Source organism: Prunus persica, chromosome G3 (assembly GCF_000346465.2).
Source record: "Prunus persica cultivar Lovell chromosome G3, Prunus_persica_NCBIv2, whole genome shotgun sequence".
NCBI classification, from domain to species: Eukaryota; Viridiplantae; Streptophyta; class Magnoliopsida; order Rosales; family Rosaceae; genus Prunus; species Prunus persica.
Genome location: NC_034011.1, coordinates 13,852,006 through 13,875,369, shown reverse-complemented (window position 1 = coordinate 13,875,369; position 23,364 = coordinate 13,852,006). Strand labels below are relative to the sequence as shown.

Sequence of the window (23,364 nt, the reverse complement as noted above, 5' to 3'; positions counted from 1 at the left end):
CTGTAAAACATGCAGCAACTGATCTGTTTTTGAATTAGCATAAAATTTGTCCTGCACCATACTGTCTACCATGTCAATACGCATACAATCTTGCTGTTCAACAGGACATTTTGCTGCCTCAAACAAATTAAACACCACAGATTGGTCCTGAACCCGTAAAGTCAATGTTCCAGCTTCCACATCAATTAAGGTCCTAGCTATTGCCATAAACGGCCTCCCCAAAATAATAGGTGTTTGAAGGTCTTCATCCATGTCTAAAACCACAAAATCTGCCGGTAGATAAAGATTATCAACCTTAATAATTAGATCTTCAATAACACCTCTTGGATAAGTGATTGAACGGTCAGCTAGTTGAAGTATAATTGATGTAGGCTTTAAATCTCCTTGCCCCAATCGTTGGAAAACAGAAGAAGGCATCAAATTAATACTTGCACCCAAATCAATTAAAGCACTTTAAAATTAGAATTTCTAATAGTGCAAGAAATATTAAAACTCCCTGGATCTTTTTTTTTAGGTGGTAGTTTGTGTAGCAAAACTGTGCTGCACTGTTCTGTCAAAATAACTTTGTCCAAATCTGAAAGCTTCTTTTTGCTGCTGCAAACTTCCTTCAAAAATTTGGCATATGATGGAATTTTCTTGATTGCATCCAGTAATGGAATGTTGATTTGAACCTTGGATAATGTCTGCTTAAAGTCCTTGAGTTGCTGATCTTTTGCTTTTGGCTTCAAACGTTCTGGATATGGAATTGGGGCCTCATAAACACGCTAAGGAACTTGTTTTGGAATAGTTTCTAGATCTGCCAGATTATGTTTTTCTGCAGGTTTGGCAGGTTCTGTTGCTGCAAAATTTTTTGTATTATCCTCCACTGCTTGCTGCACCTTTTCAATGCTATTTTCACGATTGTCATAGCTTTTTCCACATTGTAAAGTCCGAACAACGTTGCAATCTTCACGTCCATTTGGATTAGGAATTGTTTGACTAGGAAATTTGCCCTTTTCTCTATCTGAAATCTGTGTAGCTAGCTGTCCAAATTGTTGCTCCAAACTTTTAATTGATGCTTCAACATTTTGAAATTTTTGATTGTTGCCCTCGATGAATGATTGAGTTGTTGCTGCCAGTTTAGCAAGTTGATCTTTCAGAGATGGTTTGGAGGGAACAAAAGGTTTTTGTGCATGCTGGAATGGTTTGGCATTAGTCTGATTGTCACCCATTTGAAATTAGGGTGATCCCTCCATCTAGGATTGTAATGAGTTGCATATGCATCATTCCTAGGCCTTTGATAGCTGTTCATCATATTGACATGTTGTTCAACAAGCTCTGGGTAAGAGTCTCTATGTGGGCAGCCAATTATGTCATGTGTAGCCATACTGCATATAGTGCAAACTGTTGATGTAGGCGGCTGCTGTGTAGAACTTGCTATATGTTGTAGAAGCATATCAAACTTTGCATCAATTTTCTTCTCCATTTTTTCCATTTGTGCAGACATGTTGGGAGAACCTACTGATAACTCAAAAATGCCCATTTTCTGTGAATGTTCTGCTGCCCATTGCTGAGATTCTATAGCCATCATATCAAACAGTTCAAATGCCTCTCTTGCAGATTTATTTGACAATGATCCTCCAGCTAATGCATTCACATGGCTCTTAGATGTAGGATTAAGCCCATCAAAGAAAATATTCATTTGTGTATCTGAATCAATTTTAACATGTGGACACTTTATGTACATCTCTGTATATCTCTCCCATACTTCATGAAACTCTTCATTAGGCTTCTGTGTGAATGTCAAAATCTCCCTCTTGTAATTCAATGTCTTGGATGCTGGATAATATTTGTTCATGAATTTTGTGTGTAACTGCTGCCAAGTAGTAATGCTATTAGCTGGTAAAGTGAATAACCAAGTTTCTACCTTGTCCTTCAAAGTGAAAGGGAAAAGACGTAACTTAATAGCTTCAGCAGAAAAACCCCTAATCAAAATATTCTTGCACCCCACAATAAATTTTGCAATATGTATGTTTGTATCTTCATTAGGTAGCCCCCGAAAAGTAGGTAGAATTTCAAGCATATGGTGCCTGATCTCGAACGAATCACCCTCTTCTTGTTCAGGATATACAATTCAATTGGGAACATCAGTGGCACGGGCTTCCAATGACTCCCTGAGTGGTCTACCTACCGCAGGTAATTCTAACGCCATGTTACCCTCATTTGCAAACAGATTCTGTAGAAAAGTGCCCTGCAGTGAATAGTCCTAAGCCCAAGTAACTTCTCTCTGCTTCTATGCAGTGTGTGCTCTGGTTCTGGATCAAATTGTACAATCTGTGCAGTTCCTGATCTGGTCTGGACCATGCAATCTGCAGAATCTGAAATAGAAACAAAATTGTTCAATTTCAATTTTTTTTTTCTTTTGACGAAAATTAAAAATAAAATAAATCAGAAAAAGGTTAACCAAAAATTGTCTAAAATAGTCCCCGGCAGCGGCGTCAATTTCTTGATAGGATTTTTAGTACCTGTGTAAACAGGGTTAAAATCAAATAAAACACTTGCAAGAATACAAAGCTATTGTAGTATAGATGCTCATGCAAGGTCGTTTTCCTTAAGGACTAATTAGCAATTTAAGTACAAACAAATTCCAAAAAACTACTTAAAATAAAAAGTCACGAAAGATGATTTTGAATTTGGTTGATTCTAAAAACAAATATTAAACAAAAACAAATACGATTGAAGGAAAGAGTTTTGAATATCAATTTAAAAAAGCACTAGGGTTTCACCATCACCTAGCAATCCTATGAACTTTTACCAATTACTTATGATTTGCACATGCCACTTTGAAGGTTAGGTTTTCCTAATGTATATTCTACATGGAACCTCCAACACAGAACGTATATCTAACATGCAACCCGTCCGGACGTTCGGATCAAATCTGAACATGAAAGATTCATTAAGTTTTGTGAAAACCCTTTGGAAAACCATGCAACCCTTAAGACGTGGTATTCATCTTAAGTGAAATTACAATTATTAATCACAAGAAGCTAGCATCAATTTCAGGGAACCTTCAGACCAAAATTGCATCCAATTACTTTTCTAAAGATCCTAATGGTGATCAGGCATTAAGACAATTAGATAGTTTAAAACAGTGATTAACAATTCAAGTAGGCATGCACTCATCATAAGCAATTAAATAAAAATCACATATTCATGCTAAGGTTCAAAGCTTCACCCTAGCAAAAGAAATTTAGTTACGTATACTCATAATTGAAATCCAAGAAAATATCATTAAGAAGAAAAGAACGAAAACACCTGAAAGTTGCAAAAACCCAAAACCCTAGCAATTGCTCTCCGCAATGCAAAGTTCAAAAGTTCAAAAGAATTCCTAAATTTCTTGTGAGAAAGAGCTTAAATACCCCCTTAAAACCTAGCTGCCAATGTATAGCTTTTCTATCCCCACAAGGAAACTAATTAAAATAAAATAATACTAGGAAATAAAGTCCAAATTGGAATAGGAGAATCTGCCTAAAATATGCCCAGCCACGTTTTGGCCCCAAATCTCCTCCAAATCTGGCCCAAGATAGCTTGTTTTAAAGATAAAAATGTTTTGAACACTTCTTTAGAAGGCCACGAACCCATCCTAGGTCATCTTGGGCTCCAAAAACGCAATAAAAGCCCAACACGTCACTATTCCAGCACCACCCTCTGCTCCTTTATTTTATTGGTAGAAAATAACTGCTTGGAAGAAAAATCTGAAAGTTTGATACGATCAAGCTAAGTAGCACACGAACGTCCTCCAACTGAAATTACTCCAAAATTCGTCCATTTAATTATGTTTTGCTCCAGAGAGATTCGAAAGTCCTATATTGGAAATATAATTCAAAGTATCAAAATTCTTCCAAAATATTAACCAAAATATACTAAGAATGAGGTTAAATATATAATATAAATTATGTCCATCAGCTGTCTCAAAGTGTCTTCCACCGCGGCTCTTTTCTCTTCCTCAATGGTTGAATCACTCATTGAGAAAGAAGAAATCAGCCATTATAGGGCGCTCCCCATCTGCTTAGGCATCATGTGCCCCCAAGTCTATCAATTTTTAGGCCGAGACTCTCGCAGGTCAGCCGTTCTTATCTGACCCAGTGAAATAAAGAGGACCAAGATCATCCTCATAGAATCTGGCCTCCACCGCATTGGCTGAAGCCATGAAAGGCCATGAAAGGCCGTGAATCGGCTTGAACTAGTTCCACACTCCCATCCTCGTGCCAAAATTGTAGGGTCTGATGAAGCGAGGAAGGGACACACATACTTCCGTGGATCCAATCTCGGCCCAACAACGCACTAAAATGAGCCATTGTTTCTACCACGAAGAAGGCTATCATCCTAACCTTTCCTCCTACTATGACTTGGAGTGGGATGATCCCCTTCGATCTTGTGGTATCACCCACAAAGCCACTGACTGTTGCCTCGGTCGGGATTAGTTCGTCTGAACTCTTCTTCAATTTCTTCATCACTGAGGCTGGGAGGATGTTCACCGTGGCCCCTGTGTTGACTAAAACTTTGCTCAACGGAATCCCATCAAAATGAGCACTCACGTATAGAGGTTTAAGACGGGATGCCATCTTCTTGGTGGGCATTTCGTAGCACACCTTCTCCGGCATTTTCTTTTCTAAACTTGGCACTACGATTTGAGGCTGAGCTACCTTTGCCTTCGAGATTTCTCGAATCACTTCGATTTCCTTTGGTTCTCCCATCTGAAATATGGATTCGATTTCATCAAACACATCCCCATCCGTGGAATTTGGTTGACCTGGCTGAGCTTCGAAAATTAACGGAAGTGTGACGACCATGGCCTCAACTTCATCGAAGTCCCCAAACTTCACCTTGGCCTTGCCCAGTTTTAGTTCATTTTCAAACTTGGTCATCTCTTCCGTGCGTTCTTTAGCTAGTTGCTCCATAACTTCTTCGAAATACTCATCATCTTCCTCATAAAGTTCTTCATCGGCAGCCAAAGTGCCTTCTGGATTTTCTGAAGCTTCTATGGCCTCAACATCGGCCTAGCCCCAACCTTTTCTTCCGCTTCGGGTGTTTGAACATCAACCATAACTTGGTCTTCTTCTACCTTTGGCTTGTCTTCTCTCGTTTGGGTTTTACGCTTAACATTCTCGACCATTTCATGGTCATTCTCTTTTTCCTCATCAACCTCAGATGCTAATACCACCTTAGTCGCTACTTGATTCTTGAGGGCTGGAGGTTTGGCCTTCAACTAAACCTTCCTAGGTTTCTCCACCTTTGATGGTCCGTCATCCAACCCCTTCATTGGCCCACTAGATTTGGCCTTGGAATTGTTTGCCTCAAACGCTCCACTTAAATGAGCCTCCAACTCTGAGATTGCCGGCAGATTTTCCTTTCTTCCGCCGCTGCTGCCTCCAACGAAGCCACAGCATCGGCTTTGGCCAACTCCACCTCTTCCAGCCAAAGCTTTTCTCGAAGCTCGACTAATCGGTTAAGTTGGGCTTGTCTCTTGTCCGCCCATTCGAACTCTGCATTACATGAGGCAACATATTGCCTCTTAGCCCTTCTTGTTTGAGTTTTGTTTAGAGGTATCGGAGGAAGCTTTGAACCTCTGCTCCTATACCATTGGCCTACCTTGGTGTTTGGCATCTTGAACGTTGGAATACCACTACCATTCGTTGGGCGAGGTCTTGATACATAGGCCACCTCTCGATTCTTTCCTTCTCCCACCGAAACCCACATGCTTCTATTTTGGTTTCGGCTTGGGTTCAACGGATCAACATCCTCATACCTTAGTGGCATCTGCTGACTTCTTCTCTTAGGCTGATATCGTGGCTTCTCGTACCTATCTTGATACTCATGTAATGGCTGTTTGTTCGGCCTTATATATGTCATGTCCCTTTGGCTATGTGGGCCGTAATTCTCAGCCGGACTTTTCATCATGTTCTTCTCGGCACTTTTGGGCCTAATTGTCTGGGCTTGCTCCTTGGCCGACTCCCTAGTTGATTCTCTGGATGGCTCCTTGCCTTTGGTGGAACTACCTCCAATGAGACCTCACATTGACATCGACTGCATAACACAATGGCCTTGGGAGGTTCTTCCTTAATTGGAATCCTTTCATTGAGAGCCTTAGTCATTTCCAGATACATCTTGGCCTTACCCTTCGCTTTAGGATCCACCTGGGTCTCCCTTTCTCTTCTCTCAGCTGCTGCTTTTCCAGAGCCATCTAAGTCCAACCTTGGTTGAGGCTGATCTGGCCTTGGGAAGTTGACTTCACCATGTTGGCCTGAGCATTAGGAAATGGATTCTGATCAACGCCCATTGTAGCTTTCTCATGAAATTTCAAGACTTTTCGATCGATGAGGTCCTGCACAACATTTCGAAAAACAAGGCAATTGTTAGTTGTGTGAGACCATACATTATGCCATTTGCAAAAAGTCTTATTTCTAAGTTCATTAGCCGACGGAATATCATGACTATTAGGCAATTTTATCATCTTTTGAAATGTCAAAGATTAGTTCGGCTTTTGAAATGTCAAAGGTATAGGACTTGGTTCCGATTCCCTTTTGTGAGGTTCCACTAAACATAGAAATCTGGACCGTCGTCGGCCTCCGATCCTTGGAGGTTTTAGATAAAGCCTTGCATACGTGTGGTCCGCTGGCCACGATTTCAGCCAAGTTTATTCTAGCCGATTCTTCTTCTTCCTCTTGGAAGACTTCCTCGGTTTTTTCCTCCGAGTCCAAATCTTCAATATCCACTGCATGGACAGCTGTGGTTCTAGAGGTGGAAGGTTTTCGTAGATCTCTATAAAAGGTCGGCTGAGATGTTGGCCGGTTCTTTTGTTGTTCCTCCTTTAGAAGAGCTTCATATCGATCCACTCGAAGTAGGAGGTCGTAGATATCGCGAAACTCAATACCCTCAAACTTCTTCTGGAGATCGAGTAATAATCCACGTTGGGCCAACTTCACGAACTCATGTTCAGGCATGTTAACCTTACATCTAACCCTTGCTTCTCTGAACTTCCCCAAGTATTCTTGGATTGACTCATTTGATCCTTGACGCATCTTGGCCAAGTTGGCCATCGAAACCTCTGGCTCTGGTCGATAAAATTGTTCATGGAAGATTTGCTCCATGGTCTACCAATTTGGAACTGAGTTCTGAGGAAGTTTGACATACCATGAAAAAGCAGCCCCTGTGAAGGTACTCGGGAATAGCCTTAATTTCAAGGCCTCACGATGTCCGTTTTCAGCACATTGAGCCGTGAATCGGCCAATATGCTCCACAGTCGACTGAAATCCGTCTCCTGAAAACAATGCAAAGTCCGGAACTTTGAATCCTCGTGGAAACTCCTCTTGATCAAAATGCTCCAGATAAGGCCTCCGATAAACTGGTCTACCAATCCTCCTAGCATTAGGCACCATATCCTGGATCATCTGTTCAATCGCCCCTCGGTCGATCGCTTGGTTTCCTAGTAGTGGATTATTCAAGTTTGCATTCCCCTCAAGATTATTCCACCCGTCGATTCCAGTGAATTGGTTAATATGGGGACCAGCGAAGTTGATTCCTGCCCCCTGGTGGACTTGTGGATGGAATTGGTTATATGGCAGGAATCTTTGGAATTGGTTGGCCGCCACATATGGGTTATTACCTATCGGCGGAACATTGATCGCTGGGGCTAGATTATCCCCAGCTGGTGGATTCAGTTGAGGCGGGTTCGCCCCCAAGACGTTTGGTTGAACCTCTACTTGAGGCCCCTCAGCTGGCACTCCATTTGGAGCCATCTGATTCCCATTTTGGCCATTTTGGCCTAGCAATCGATCAAACCTCTCATTTATCTAAGCATTTTGGGTTGCTATGGTTTGAGCCATATCTTGTAATCGTTGATGGTTGAGTTGGTTTCATGTCCCCATTGCTCGGATGAGCTGTTGGATCTCCAATGAAGTGGCCGGATTTGGCCTCAAGACTGGTCCTCCATCGGCTTTCGTAACATCTTTGACCACCACATGGTTGGGGTCGACGGCCGTAGCTCGGCCGATGCCGTTTTGGCTTTGTTGTCCATTCATAAGATTTTGTGGCTGAGTGTTCATGGGAAGTGAACCAGCCATACTTGTCTCTGATTCTGAACGAAGTCTAGACTCTCCAAACTCTCGACCTCTTCTAGTCCAAACTCTGCCAAATTATGTTTCCCTTTTTTCGGCTGAGTAGGTCGATTGAAGGAGTTTTTGGTCCTTCTTCTTTTAGATTGCTTAGGCGTGCCACCACCAAGCCATTGACTTGCTTGAATTGAAAAGGTTGGATTGTTGTGTTTGCGCTTCTGACTTCTAACTAGTTGATTGATCGGCCAAGCAAGGAACCTCCTCTTGGCCTAGGTTCTTTCACTTCCTCGGGGTCGAGGATGGTTAGGTTTCGTATAGGTATTTTGGTATTTTTGAGATTTTTAATGATAACGATGCAAATTAAATTAAAGGATGCGATTAAATTTAGAGACGAGAATTGAAGTGCGATAAAGTAAATCAAAGCGATAGATGAACTTAAATTAAGTGAAGAACGAAATAAGAATGATATAAATGATAAAGGCAATAAAATAAAGTAATTTGAAATTAAATTAAGCTTAAAGCAAATTTGATAACAATTAACAATAAAGCGATAAAATTGAATCTTAAAACAACGTAAAGGAAAATATAAGAAATTAAACTTACACTAACGAAAGTGAAGAACTGAGCTAGTCTACTTGCTTGGAAAATAAAAACCTAGTCTAGGGATAGAAAAATTGAAAGACAAAAAGTAGGTTTTTGTGTCTGATGTCGGGTCCCTTTGCTCTTTGTCTGATGTAGTTTATATAGGGGCATTCGTCAGCCCATGGGCTGGCCATTAAATGGCCAAAAGGTCAGCCTCGTTTAGAATCTTTCCTTGTGTGGCTTCCTAAATTCATGGAATTGATTCGAATGAGATCTTTGGATTGCAAATCTGATCAATCGATTCTCTCCTCCTTAGGAACGTTCCAGATTGACATCAACTATCTTTGATTGCTTTCCTTGGATGGATCTTGTCACGTGCATGAAAATTTCCGGAGTTTCTGGACCTACTTTTGCGGGTTGGGCTTGGACCTCCGAGGACTTGGCTTGACATATGGTGAGACATCATGGCTTCCGGAGTCCTAGTCTTGATTGAAAATAATACACCGATGTTGGGGAGGCATGAGAGCCCAATGAATTGCGTAAGCTTCTTTGACGTATGACCAACTCGTGATGAGCCCACAAAATCTTTGAATTAAGAAAACACTTAATATTCCTATTTTGATAAAACTACATATATAATAATTAATAATTATATATGTAAGCCAAGAAACCATTACAAAGCCAAGGATCATTTTTGTCTTCCAAAGTCTTGCCCACCTTTGAATTATCAAGATGACCCACATGGGTCTGACTTGACCACTCTTCCTGCCAAGTCCTTAACTTGTCCCAGCCAACTCCATTGTCCAAACAACTTCAAGAGGCCATTCTCTCAACCAAGTCGAAGACATCAATTAACCTATCATATATATAATATTATATATATATACATACAGTCAATTGAAATAATATATAATATTAACCAATAACATAACCAATTCAATATATATAATACTATATATATATAACCAATCGAATATATAATACTACAGTCCCGATCTCTTGGACCACAGGGGTCCAAGAGATTGTGGTCACCCACCGTTGGATATTAATCCAATGGTTGAAAAAAGTTTATTAAAATGAGTGCAAGAGTGAGTGAACCGTTGAATTTGCATCCAACGGTGAGTGACCACAAATTTCTTGGACTCCTGTGGTCCAAGAGATCAGGACTATATAATACTATATACATATAATCAATTGAATATATATAATACTATATATATATGTAATCAATTGTTTCAGTCATTGAAACTTGCGGCCTGATCAGCAACAGGTTGGCTTTGACTAGGCAACCTTTCAACTCACAGCACAAATATTAATGTGGGGCTTGGCTTTTCAATTCAAAACAGATATCAACGTGGAGATTGGCTTTGGCCTTCCTGATATCACCCAAAGGTCTGAACCCCGCTGCTGTAGCTTGATAAAAAAATCTCAGCTCAATAACTTACTTTCCTTTTACTATTCCAGCTGCCATTGAAGGAAACCTACACTCCAACTAATTTTTGGTGGTGAGAATTCTTCATTTTCTTAAACCTCTTGGCTGGCCCCAAGCCAAGCTTATGGACCTTACCAATCTATTTATTTATTATTTGACTATTGTTATTCTAAACAACAATATCTTTTGTTTTGGCTAGGCATTTGGGTTTTCACTTGACTTTGTTTGGCTTGGATTTGGTGACCACATCCAAACAATTGTGTAGCTGTTCTTCTCCTAAGTTGTTCTAGTATGTGTTGTCATTGTCTTATGCTGTAATCTGTTCTCCTATCTGGTTATAGATTTCATCAAAAACTTTTGCTCATGTTGTACTTATCATGTATTCATATATGTCATCTGGTCTCCTGGATGTAGATTCTGAATAAACCTTGATAAACTTGGATTGGTGAAGGAGGGTCAGACGATCATCATTGAACAATTGTTGCTCAGCTATGATTGCTCCTCTATATTTTTGAATGTCTTGCTTAGTAGGAATTCATGTTTTTGCTGATTCTACCGGACTAAACAGTTCATTAAAAGAAATAATAATTCTATGTTGCCCTTTGTTTGGGTAAATATTATCCTCAAACCATTCTAGGGGTATGCTGGTGAAATCTAATTTTACATTTTTCCAAAGAGGAAGATAAAAACTTATGACTTCTTTAAATTTTGAAGAGAATGAATCTAAATGATCACTACTTTCAATATAAAGTTGACCTAAATAACCATATTCTGCCAAAAATGCTAGAGTAACTGTGATTGTTTTTTGTTTATGCTCAAAATGCAGTTTTATATATTCAACCATGTTAATACTAGCTAAGTGAATAGTATAATGAGAACAGCTTTTGGTAATAATTTTGATGCCAAAGTGTGGATTACTTTTTAAATTGAAAAGAAAAGCTTGGATATATAGTTGAAGAGATGTATTTTGCTCATACTCTAATCTAATTATATGACTCTTAACATCTTGTGGTAAAAATTTATACCTTTCTCTAACTAGAGTTTGAAGAAAATATGAATTTTTAGTTTTTTGCTCAAGTGAAATAGCTATTAAACAATGACTTTGGTTTACTAGAGACATTGACAAATTGTTTTTGCTCGGTGGAAACAAAATGCTTTTCCTAAGGATTCTCTCAAATAGAAATAGAGAACGAAGTAACTAGAAATATTTTTATAATCCCCCTCTTTTCTATTAGGGATCGTCTAGAAAGCGGGTTGTTCTGAATACATTCAGACAGAAAAGCTGACATAGATGTTATGGGTGGAATTTTTTTTTTATTTCGTTCATGTCTTAATCTGGGAATTTATCCATCTTACATAAAGGAGCCGAATGAAACCAAGCTCAAGTAAGTTGGGCTCATTAGCCTCTTTTTCTTATAGAATTTGACATCTTAAATTAATGATTCTAAAATTTTTTACTATTGTATCATATCCCTTCTTTTGCTCTTCATGTTTTTCCTGCAAAAAAGAAAGTTGTTGTTTTGCTCTTTTATAATCATAATTATATGCTAAAAACTCTTGCTCAAGAACTCTAATAAGTTTTTCATGCCCTCTTCTCATGCTTTCAGTATTAGTTCTAATATTCCAAAGTTGTCTAAAAGAACTTTTTGTTTATCTGCTAATGATGCTTAAGTACAATATTTTAAAGCAGGATTTCTAACTTCTTGTACTGAAATTTCATTATAAAAATAAGTATTTACTACAGAACATGTTTGACTATTTATGCTTAATGGATTACCAATTGGTGATGGCGTACCATTATTTTTGCTGCCAGATGACAATGGTCCAAAATACTATATACATGTTAATAAATAATACGGGATAAGATATCTGCTAAAGTATTATCCATACCTTTAATATGCTCAAATATCGGTCTAAATTCATTTTCTGTAATAGAATCAACAAAATTGACCCATCTTCGGGCTACTTGTTTATTAGAAGTAATTTTATTATAATGAGAAACAATATTCTGACAATCTGTTCTAATAGTAAATATTTCATTATGTAAAAACAATGAAAATGCTTCAAAGGAGTTAATGACTCCTAATATTTCTAAGTCAGTAGCTAGAAGTCTAGCCTGTATATCATTAAATTTTCCTGATGCATATCTACAAACTTTTTCTTCAGATTTGGTTCTTCTTTATGTTTCTTCTGATATAATATTTCTACCCATCCTATTGATGATGCGTCTATTTCAACTATTTTGTAATTATTATCTAATGGTAATGCTAAATGTTTAAGTTGAGTTATATCTTGTTTAATACTTTGAACTAATTTAATATCTTCACTATTAAAATATTTTTGACCCGTTTTACTAGTTTTACTATGCAATGCTGCAATCTTTCTTCCTAAATCAGGAATAAAACTACTAACATAATTTAATAAGCCTAAAAATGCTTGTAATTGTTTTTTATCCTCTAATCTATCTAAAAATTTTAACACTTTTTTAGCTATGTGTTCTTGTAATTGTATAGTTCCTGACTTAATATACATACCTAAGAATTCTATATCTTGTTTTTCAAATTCTATTTTATTCCTACTTATAACTACACCATTATCAATAAATTCTTTTAAAATAATTTCTAAGTGTTTGCTATGTTCATTTTTATTTTTACTATGAACTAATATATCATCTACATACACACTACAAAAATTATCATACTTTTTGAAGCTTTGGTCCATCTTTCTTTGGAAAATCGATGGTGCATTTTTTAATCCAAATGGCATTACAAGCCATTCAAAATGTCCTTCTGTACAAGTAAATGTTGTCCATTGGATTGATTCTTCTGCTAATCTAGTTTGCCAAAATCCTGATTTACAATCAAATTTACTAAAATATTTACTTTCTTGAATTTTATTCATAAGTTCATCTTTATTTGGTAGTTTATAACTATCTTCATAAGTATTATCATTTAATCTCCTATAATTATACACTATTCTAGCTTTACCTCTCTTAAGTTCTGAATGTTTTCTAACTACAAAGGCTACTGATCTATGTCTAGATTTTGAAGGTCTAATTACTTTTAGGTTTAAAAGTTCTTTTATTCGATGTTCAAATTCTTGCTTATCTAACAAGTTACAAGGCATATCTGTTGTTTTAATTGTTAAGTCTGGATTAATAATGTCTAATTTTGCTAAAATCTTATTTTTATTCCAATGTAATTGGGGATCTTCTCCAACAATTCTAGTTTGTTCAGCTAATTGTAACAATTCTTCTAAATTTTTTGGTCTATCTATTTGCATAATTTCTAAAGGTTCTAGGTTTCTTGTAATTGGATATTCATAATCAAATATTATGTCATCATATTCTAGATTATTTTGTTAATCTATTTTTTCTTTACTTATTTCTTCTAATTCTTCCATGTTATATTTAAAATTTTGTTCTTCTATGTTAATACTATTATAAGACTCTAATATATTACTTTGATCTGTTGTGATTATTCCTTTATTAAAAACTGTAATGTCTGGAGATGTATATAAAAATCCTCCTTGTAAACTTTTTAAGAAATTTAATCCTAAGATAAAATGATATGATTCTACTGGGGATATAAAGGTTAAGGGTAAATTAAACCGTTGTCCTTCTATCATAATTGATACATTATTAATACAGTGTGTTAAGTATACAGGTCTTGTGTCAAACTGTATAATTCTTATTGGTCTAGCTAGTTTTTGTCTAAATTGTTTTGGCAATAACTCTTCTTTTATTACATTTTTTGTGCTTCTTGTATCTATCATGGCTGTTGTTTGAATTTTATTTTCTTTTGACAATTCTAACTCACAATTAATTGTTATTAATGAATAAGTCTTTTGTTTTTCTATGTTAGGGCAGTTATTCTTTTGATTATTGTTATCTATTTCAATTGTATTTATTTCTATTGGTCTATTATTGAAATAAGGTCACTACTACAAAAAGTGAAAAAGACGACCAGAAAACAACGACGGTCTAAGTGAAAACCGTCGTGGTTTTTAAAAAGATGACGGTTCTAAAAACACCGTCGTGTAATACAACCTTAGACAACTAAAAAATGGAGATTCAAATGGCTGTTCAAAAACAACGACGTACCTAATTAAACAACCGACGTCTATTTGAAACAGATTTCCGCAGTGTAAAATCAATGCCAACAAAGAACAACAGAAGTTATGAATCGACCGACGTAGAAAGTAAAGACGACGATTTCAATAAAAACCGCCGTTTTTACTCATAAAATAACACGACGAGGTTTTCGTATAAGACGCCGTATAATTACAAACAAATCCACGGCTTTAAAATACAAAATATCGCCGTATTAAATTAAAGTACAACGACGGAAAATATAAATATATCGACGTCATTCTCGTATAGTTCTACGACGTTATCTTTAAATCGTACAATAAAATTTAACGTCGTATTTATTCATTTTATACGTCGTACCTTTAATTTAAACCGTCGTCTTAATAAGAAAAAACTCTATTTATAACGCACTGTAATTGAAAAATAAACAGAAAGGTCACGGGAAAAAAAATTCTATTCATAATTTAAAAATTCAAATCCACGTCGGTTATATTAAACCTAACGACGTTAAATGAAAAGATTCCACATCGCAAAACAAATATTGCGTCGTGTTAGTTAAAAACGACGGCATAACAAAAACCCGTCGTTGTTTCAAACTGAATTAATTTAAAATTTCTTCGGGAAAGCAAAATCTATTTATAATTTCCTCGGGTTAGTAATATTGCGTCGTGTTAGTTTACAAATTCTAGAACATTAATTTCCCTCATTTTAAATTTCCTTGGGAAAGAAAAATCTATTTATCACGCTTTGTAATTGAAAACTAAAACTGAAAGAATTCGGGAAAAAAACTCTATTTATAATTTAAAAATAAAATCCACGTCGGTTGTAGTACACTTAACGACGTTTAACAAAATAATCTACGTCGGTAATTATAAATCTACCGCCATCTTACCTTAATATAGACGACGAGAAAAGACGACGGTAGAATAGAAAACCGCCGTTGTTTCAGTTTCTTTAACAGTTTGGTCCTTTATCTTTCTGCAGGACTTGTATAGTTCAAAGCATTGACAATGTCTTCATCATATCTCCCAGCAACTACTGATTCGATTGCTCATGCTTTAGAGGCCATCTGAAGCCATTTCTATTCTTTATCGCATTCTTGAAACTCTTCTTCTTCTTCTGAAGCTCTACGGATAAAGGAAGAGGCTATCACAAATCTGACGGATCTTCTTAGCCAAGAAAATCAAGCAGAGGATCAGGCACATCTGATCTTCAGATTTCCCTGAGAAGCGAACTTTCCTTCGACAGCGAGTGGAGGCCAGGCTTGCATCTCTTTTGATGGAAAGCAAGGAGTATTCAGAAGCACTAAGTGTCCTATCAGGCTTGATCAAGGAAGTGAGAAGGCTAGTTGACAAGCTTCTTCTTGTGGACATGTATTTGATGTGAGTAAGCTCAATTTCTCTTTGAGAAAGACATCCAAATTATTGTCTTTGAGACGTGAGAGACAGTGTCTCTGAGAGAGGAAGAGTACTCGGAACCCTAAATGTAAACCGAAAATGAATGAAAGCGACAAATTTATAGAATAAATTTTTAAAACCAACGGCGGTCCTTACAAAAAACCGCCGTTTAAATTGTAAAATCAACGTCGGTATGACCGACGTATATTACAGAAATCCACGTCGGTACATTAATAAAAACGACGTGTTAAATAATCTACCATGACGCGAGTTATTACTTATGTACTTTATTTTTGAGACGACGGTACCTACAACACTACTGTCGTATTTATTTACTACGTCCGAAGTTAAATGTACCGTCGTATTTTGTAATTTATACGTCGTAGTTATATGTAACCGCCGTATTATTTTTTTGAAATGGTTTTATATGTAAGCAACTTTTCGTCTACCTGACTTACACATGCGCTGTTTCCAAACCCGATTAAAAATTTCAATCTCCCAGAGAAAACTTTTAGACTTTTTTCCTTGTCAGAGCACTGTCAGAGTATCTCATCGTCTTCCTCTCGTCTTCTTCGTCGTCTCTGAACTTAAACATCGTCTTCCTCTTGCTTTCATTGCACGCAAAAGGTAAGCTTTCATTTTCACTATTTTGGTTGCTGTTTTGCATGCTCATACGTTTTTTGTTTGAAAAATCTTTTTACCTTTTTTCTGGCCAAAATCATTTTTACCTTTCGTCTATTATAATTTACAACTTTTTCAATTTCTTAACCCCGACGTGGTTTTTCAGTCGTCTTTATATCAAAATATTCAAAATAAATTTCAAATTAATCCGAAAAATGAAGCGTCAAAATAAACGGCGTTACATTCAGTGTTTCCGTCGTGGAATATTACATTTACGTCGGTTCTTGTAGAACTTTCGCCATGGTTTTTCTTTCGACGTTTTAAAGAGAGCGCTCTCTAAAAATTTTCGCGCGCCCTAAATTTTTTAGATTTGCTCTTATTCTTATACTTCTAACCCTGAACCCTAAAATTTTCAGATTTCGCGCAACATAACATTTCGCTCTCTCACTTCTGCTCTAATTAAAAGTTGCACTCTCCAGGCTCCGTCGAATCTGTGAACTCGTCCAACCTGTAAGTACAAACCCTATCTTCCCCTTGTAAATTCATTGAATGATATTAGGTTGTTTTGTTAAAGGGTTTTAGGTATATGCTTTGTGATCTATTAATAATGTGCTTATAGGTATGGGTTCATGGATTTTCTGTTTAATGGGTTCATGGATTACATTATCTGTTATGTTGAATTGGGAATGGATTTAATTTTGGCGGATCTTTTAATCACCCTATGTTATGTTGAATTGGGAATGGATTTATTGTTTTCATGCTTGGTTTCATGTATATGTTGGTTTCTTGCTTGGTTTCATATATATGTTGTGTTCTTAATGGGTTTTGGGTTCTTGAAAATAAACTGAGACACGACGCCTTTTTAGGCATACGACGACGATTACACAACGGTTTATGAAAAAACCGTCGTTGTATTACTTATACACGACGGTTTTTTCATAAACCGTCGTTTGTATTACTTATATTAGACGACGTCTGTTGAAAATTCGTCGTCTATATATGCCAAATACGTCTGTTTTTGTTTAAAACCCATCGTCTCTGTTGTGTATTACTTGCTATTAGATCTTTGTATAATCTGCTATAGTGATGGTTATTGCCTGTATTTTCACTTTATTATAGATAATAGGTTATAGTGTCGGAGATGGATAAGTCATGGATGCACTCGGATAGAAGATCGAAGGCATATGAGTTTGGGGTGGAAGCATTTTTGAACTTTGCTGTAGAAAATCTTCTAACTACAACACATATCCGTTGTCCATGTGTTAAATGTGTTAATTTGAAGTTGTTTGGGGTTGGAATTATCCGTTGCCCAAACTGAAGCAGGGCAAGAGCTCTTCTCCTTCCAGGGTTAATCTTCAAAGTCAAGGGCTTGGGGTTTCTCATTCAACCAAAGATGATGACTTGGCCACCCTTGTTCAACATGCCATGGATCAGGCCTCAGAGAATCTTTCTCCATGTAGGGCTAGTCGAATTCAGTTACTAAAGCTACAATTTTCAGATACGATATTAAAAGCAAACAAGACACTTAAGGGGCTACCTGATTCTCCACCAAGGAAAAAATTGATGCAGCGGATGAAGCAAAGGAAATTGGCTCGCCGTGCCATTTTGAACGTGGAGAAGTCAGTGCAATTTGAGGACTCTTTACAGGATCTCAAACAACTTGAGATGCTGTGTGGCTGTGGCAGTGGAGATACTTTTCTACAGGTCCACCTCGGATTGCCGCTTAAGAAGTTGGGTCTATACCTCAAGGAAGACGATGAATTGCAAGGTCAGGATGAGGAGATCTTTTTGAATGGAGATTGGGAGGAAGGCGAGATCCATTCATGAAGTATAGGTGGTGTAGAGGGAAACTGAGCATAGGTTATAGCCTTATAGGCCTCCTTGGCTCTGTTATTTGTTGTACATGATGAATAGGTTAGAGTTTCCACTTTGTAAATGATTAGCAATTCTTTGATTTCTAGGAAGAAAGAAATTGAGGATGTGATTCTGAATTATTCAAATTTTCAAAGTTGAATGATATTATTGAAGTTTCTATTTCTGTTTGTTCTCTAATTGGAATTTGTTCTCTATTTTCTATCTGTTTGAGGAAGTTGGTTTCTATGTTAAAACAGCATACTGGTTCTAAAGTGGAAACTTCACCCTGCCCCTTCTATTTTCTGTTGATTTCTGGTGTATGTGGGAAACAAAAGTGGATCGAGTCTTTCCAGTTCTTTTTTGAGATGATAGAGAAGGGGCTTCTCCCTCAGAAGGTTACTTTTGGGATACTCTACCAAGGGCTAATACAATCTGATATTAATTTGCAAGACAGTTTTAACATGTTTAGTTTGTCAAACTGTAGTAGCATTCACTTTTCTATTTTTGCAGAAATTCATCTTTGGGTTATTTCTTCCAGGTGATTGATTACATGCACTGCTGAATTGTGTCTTTTAATTTCCTTTAGATGGTTCATATGGTATACATGTATATTTGGTCATATTCATTATACATATCATTTTCATATTAATTATCTGGTGTGCAAAGGATAATGAAAGTTTAATCCTGGAAAGTCAGATATCTTGGCAACATCTTCTTTCCACTTGGTTCTGGGTAATGAAAGTTTTCGGCCGCTGGAAATCATAAGATTTGCTCAACTTTCTATTGCATTTGGTGGAGCCTGCTGGTTTTCTTTTTCATTTCTTTTGCATCATCCATTACCCTGCAGTAATTGTCACTTGGTTTTTTGTCAAACCTAGTAGTAAATTTGAATCAGTTTTTGTTAATACAGAGCCTTCTATGGTTTTCAGTTACCTGTTCCCTGCACTTATCCCAATTTCATACTAGTATGATTTTCACTAGGAACTTGCGTTGATGTAATGTGAGCATGGTATGTGGATCAGAATGCCAGCAACGGTGGATTTTTTATTTCAGTTGCAGTACATTTTTTTTTTGGGGGGGTAAATAGAGCTCTGGTCGGAGTATAATATATTATTGTATTTTTTTCACCTTTCTGAATGTTTTCGGGAAATAGTCCTCTCAGTTTTTCTTTAATTATCATCAATGACACTGAAAATCAAACAAGGAAACCTTAGGTGTTCCACGTTTTAAGCATTTGCCACCGCTGATGAGGGCACTCCGAAAAAAAAATTTGGAAACCATTTTTATTTGTACATGTTGAACATGGTCAATGGATCAGTCACATCACTGGATCAGGTACAAACAAATCAGTGTTAGAATGGATGACGGAAAAATTGAAACTACAACTACTGCTTGCTTGCTACTTCGGCCACTACTAATGCCTGTTCCTACCCTTGTTTTCCTTCTGCTTCCGGTTCTGCCACCGCCACCGCCACTTGTCCATTTTATTTACACAAGGCTGGGAGAAGTCAGATCCTGGGAGAGCCTTTGATTTTTCGCAATCTTTCCCAACAATGTTGCCGGCAGTAACGAAGAATTACAAGAGATATAAATGCTGGAAAGGTTAAAAAAACATCATTTTGCATAAGAATCTTCAGGACAAGGAAATGATCCTACAAGATTGCAAATAGAAGCGATAACAAGAGTGCAAATAGAAGCGATAACATAGCTGACTATTAAGTTCTCAGAAAAGTAATTGTATATTTTTACATTAATCTGCGCATTGATCTATTTAAATCACTATTCAGCAAACTATGAATTAGACAGATTTCAAAAGGCCACAAAATTAAAGGAAAACTAAGAGCGCTTTCGTTATGAATATCTTTGTAAGTTGATCCTAATTTATACCGGTTTCCACATGTTGTTCCAGGGACGAAAATATCCTGCAATGCAATAAAATTACCTGTGAAGATACGGGTTCTCACAGAAGACAGATTCCAAAAAGCTGTGGCTGCTACAATCTTTTTGTGTGAGGAAGCTCCCCATGTTTCCAACGCCCACCATTTCAAGCAGTCAACTGCATACCGAAATTAGACTTCGTTTAGTGCGGGATGAATATAAAGGCAAACTTTATAGACATCAAGCACATTGGTGGATTCTAATACCTTTGTGGTTCATTTGGATGGAGTAGCATGAGTACAGTTTTGGGATTGTGAAGCTGATAAAAAAAGCTAGCCATAATTTTACACAATTGGTTAGCAGCATGTACTCCCATTAAATATTTAAAACAACAGAAGAAGAAAAAAAAATTCATTGATTGGCAGATGGGCATGAAGTCTTATACCAAGCATACAGAGCCTCCAAAGGATTGGCAGATGGATACAAGTACATGCTTGATACTACCACTAAAATAAGGAAATCCGGGAAATTTGAAAGAGAGAAGCAGTCACCTAAAGTTGATTTCTCTGGCAAAGCAAGAGGACAAGAAGAAAAGAGACCCCAAAACCAAACCAAAGGCTTGACCTTGCCACATCTCTCCACATAATCAGATCATTCGATCCAGGCTTCCACGGTACTCATCATCAACTATCAACAAATGAAATCATAAAAACCCAAGGAATTGAAAAGACCAAAGAGTGTGTTAAACGTAATGCATTTGTATCAGTTGTTAAGTAGAGTTATGTCTCTTGAGAAGAGCTATGTTTAGGAAGAGTTGTATCTCATTAGAAGTCTAGAGTTGTGTCTGCAACTCTTGGAACTAATCCAAGAGTTATGTCTGTTTATGAAAAGGTCTGAGTGTTATTATAAATAGACAATGTTATAGGCTGCTGTAGTATCAAAGAAGTTAAAAAAATCAGTTTGAATAATTCTCTGTTTTACAAACACTCTCTGCCTTACTTTTTATTTCCATCATATTCTTCAGTTTTGTGATCATTCCTCCAACAGAGTGCAAGAAAAGAGAGCAATTGGGACTTACTTGATGATGCGCTTGGGGAGGGCAAAGAAAGGACCAAGCTCAGCTTAGACCGCCTTTTCCTTGGGTTTCCAATCTCTTCCACCAAACCCGAATCTTTATCTTCTCTTCCATCTGGGCACCTCTGCTTTTGCACCTCCGGCGTGGCCCTGCGGTCTCGACCGCGGGCTCATCAACCATTTCTAGTCGATCCGTGAGACGGATCTTGGACCTTTTTCGGAGAGGTGAAGGTGAAAGAAGGAGAAGCTCGCGGAGAGGGAGGGAATCGGAAGATCTGATAGAGTGAGCAGAAGGGGACGCAGTTCTCTTGGGTGATGATGTTATGAGGCCAAGAGAGAGATGAGGAATTTGTCCGCTTTGGGCAAGCCGTGAGGCTGATTTCGTCCTGGACGGTGGTTCCGAACGAGAATGATGATGATAAGGAGGTGTTGCTGCTGCTGTCGAATCCATGAGATTGAGATTGGTGGTTTTATTTATACGATCAGATTTTGCCAAGGATTTTGTGGGTTGTTAATGAAAGATATCAGTTTCTTGGGTCAAAGATTTTATGGGTCTTGATTCAAAGTGCAAGATCTCTGGGTTTTAATTAAGAGATTGAGGGAAAAGAATTTCGGTTTTGGGAAGGGTTTGTTCTTGATTCTTGAAAATGGGTTCTGCTGGATTGTGTGAGGTCTCTGAAGTAGCCGTTAGGGGAATAAGAGCACTATATTTGAATTTCAACGGCGGGGATAGTGGGGCAGTGAGCACAACGGTAAGAAATTAACGTGCCGTTTGTTTGACACTATTCGTGGTCGGCTTCACTCCCATTATATTTTGGTAAATCCCTATGCAAAAAAATTAAGGGGTCTCTTGAGTGACATCTGTCTAGGGCTCACACACTTTGCATTATATTTTCAAATATCATTTGCAAAAAAATCTACAAAATCGAAAATCAGTTAACCATTTTATTATGTGGTAGTCATTTTAATGTATGTTTTTGAGTGCTGTTAAATGAACCTTAAAATTAACTGAGTGCATCATAGTACAAAACTATTTATTGAATTACTAATTTATCCAAATATAAAATAACCAAAAATAATATATTTATTTATGAAACAAATATAATAAATACATCATACTCACCATATTCAATCATAATCCGTAAGTGAAAAACCCTTCCAAGCTTGTTGCTGTACTTCAAGTGCAACCTTTCAAAGCTCTTCTAATTTAGTGCCTCATATACATCATAGCTGCAAAACAGGAATTTAACAATGTTCATAATCATAAGGCAGATTCTTAGCGAGCCTCTTCAGAGACTAGAATATAGAGGTTAACAGAGAACTAAAGGAATGCTGTACCTTCATCTATAAAATATTACTAATCTTACTCTTAGGAAATCCGCATAGAAAGAATTGAAAAGTCAGTAACCTTATTAAAGAGACTGGCTATAGCAATATGAGGAACGGGAACCTTTTTTTTTAGAACTTTCTTTTGGGCTATTATTATTTAATTTTTTCTCTCTAGGATAGGAAGCATATCCTGGACAAATCTTATGATTGACTTAGAGAATCTAGTTTTGGGTTTATAATTTGAAGAATGCTAACGAATGGAAAAAAATGAGTTTGTTGTTGTGTTATAGAGTGTATTAGAGTGTACGAGGGGTATTTTTGGTAGTTAAATAAGGACTACTTAGTTAATTTTATATTTTGATTTAAATATTAGGGTGTATTTAGATAATAGGGTTGTTGAGGCCCAAAAAATTCAGGGTTAGGTCCAAATAAATTCCCGGCCCAGTGCGACACCTTATTAAGAAAAGACCCAGTTCAGAGCATGCAAAATTCGTCATGCATGCTTACACTAGCCACGACTACGTGCCATGTCAAATAAATATGCAATCCATCACGCTAAGAATTAAAATGAGCCTATAAAAGGCATTGGCTCTATAAGTCCATGCTAATTATTTCGTCAAGCATCATATCCCTTTTCAAAGCGATAAAATTCAAGCACGCCGATCAACATGCAATGCCAAGCAAAAAACTCTTATTTTGCACCTAGCCACGCTACAAGCTTAAGTGGGTCCAAGCCAAAGCCACGTAAATAAATGCTCGGGGCTTGCTGAGTGGGTTGTGGTATGGATGGTAACGAGCTTTCATGGGGCCCATTGATGAGCCGAGAAATAGAAGTTTTGAGCTGCTTGGGAGCCCCAAAACTCAAGCCTATTTCTTGAGCCTAAATATGTGGGTAAGAATAAAAAAAAGAAAAAAGCCCAATACTCTACAGAAAAAAGCCCAATATTTTAGGCAAAATTAGCCAATCATCTCAATAAAATAGCCTATCACTTTAGGAAATTAGCCCATTTCCTT

The 23,364-nt window shown here is 37.2% G+C and overlaps 1 pseudogene; it reads right to left on the bottom strand.

The window, feature by feature from the left end:
- On the bottom strand, nucleotides 19,259–21,728 carry LOC18766016 (annotated as a pseudogene).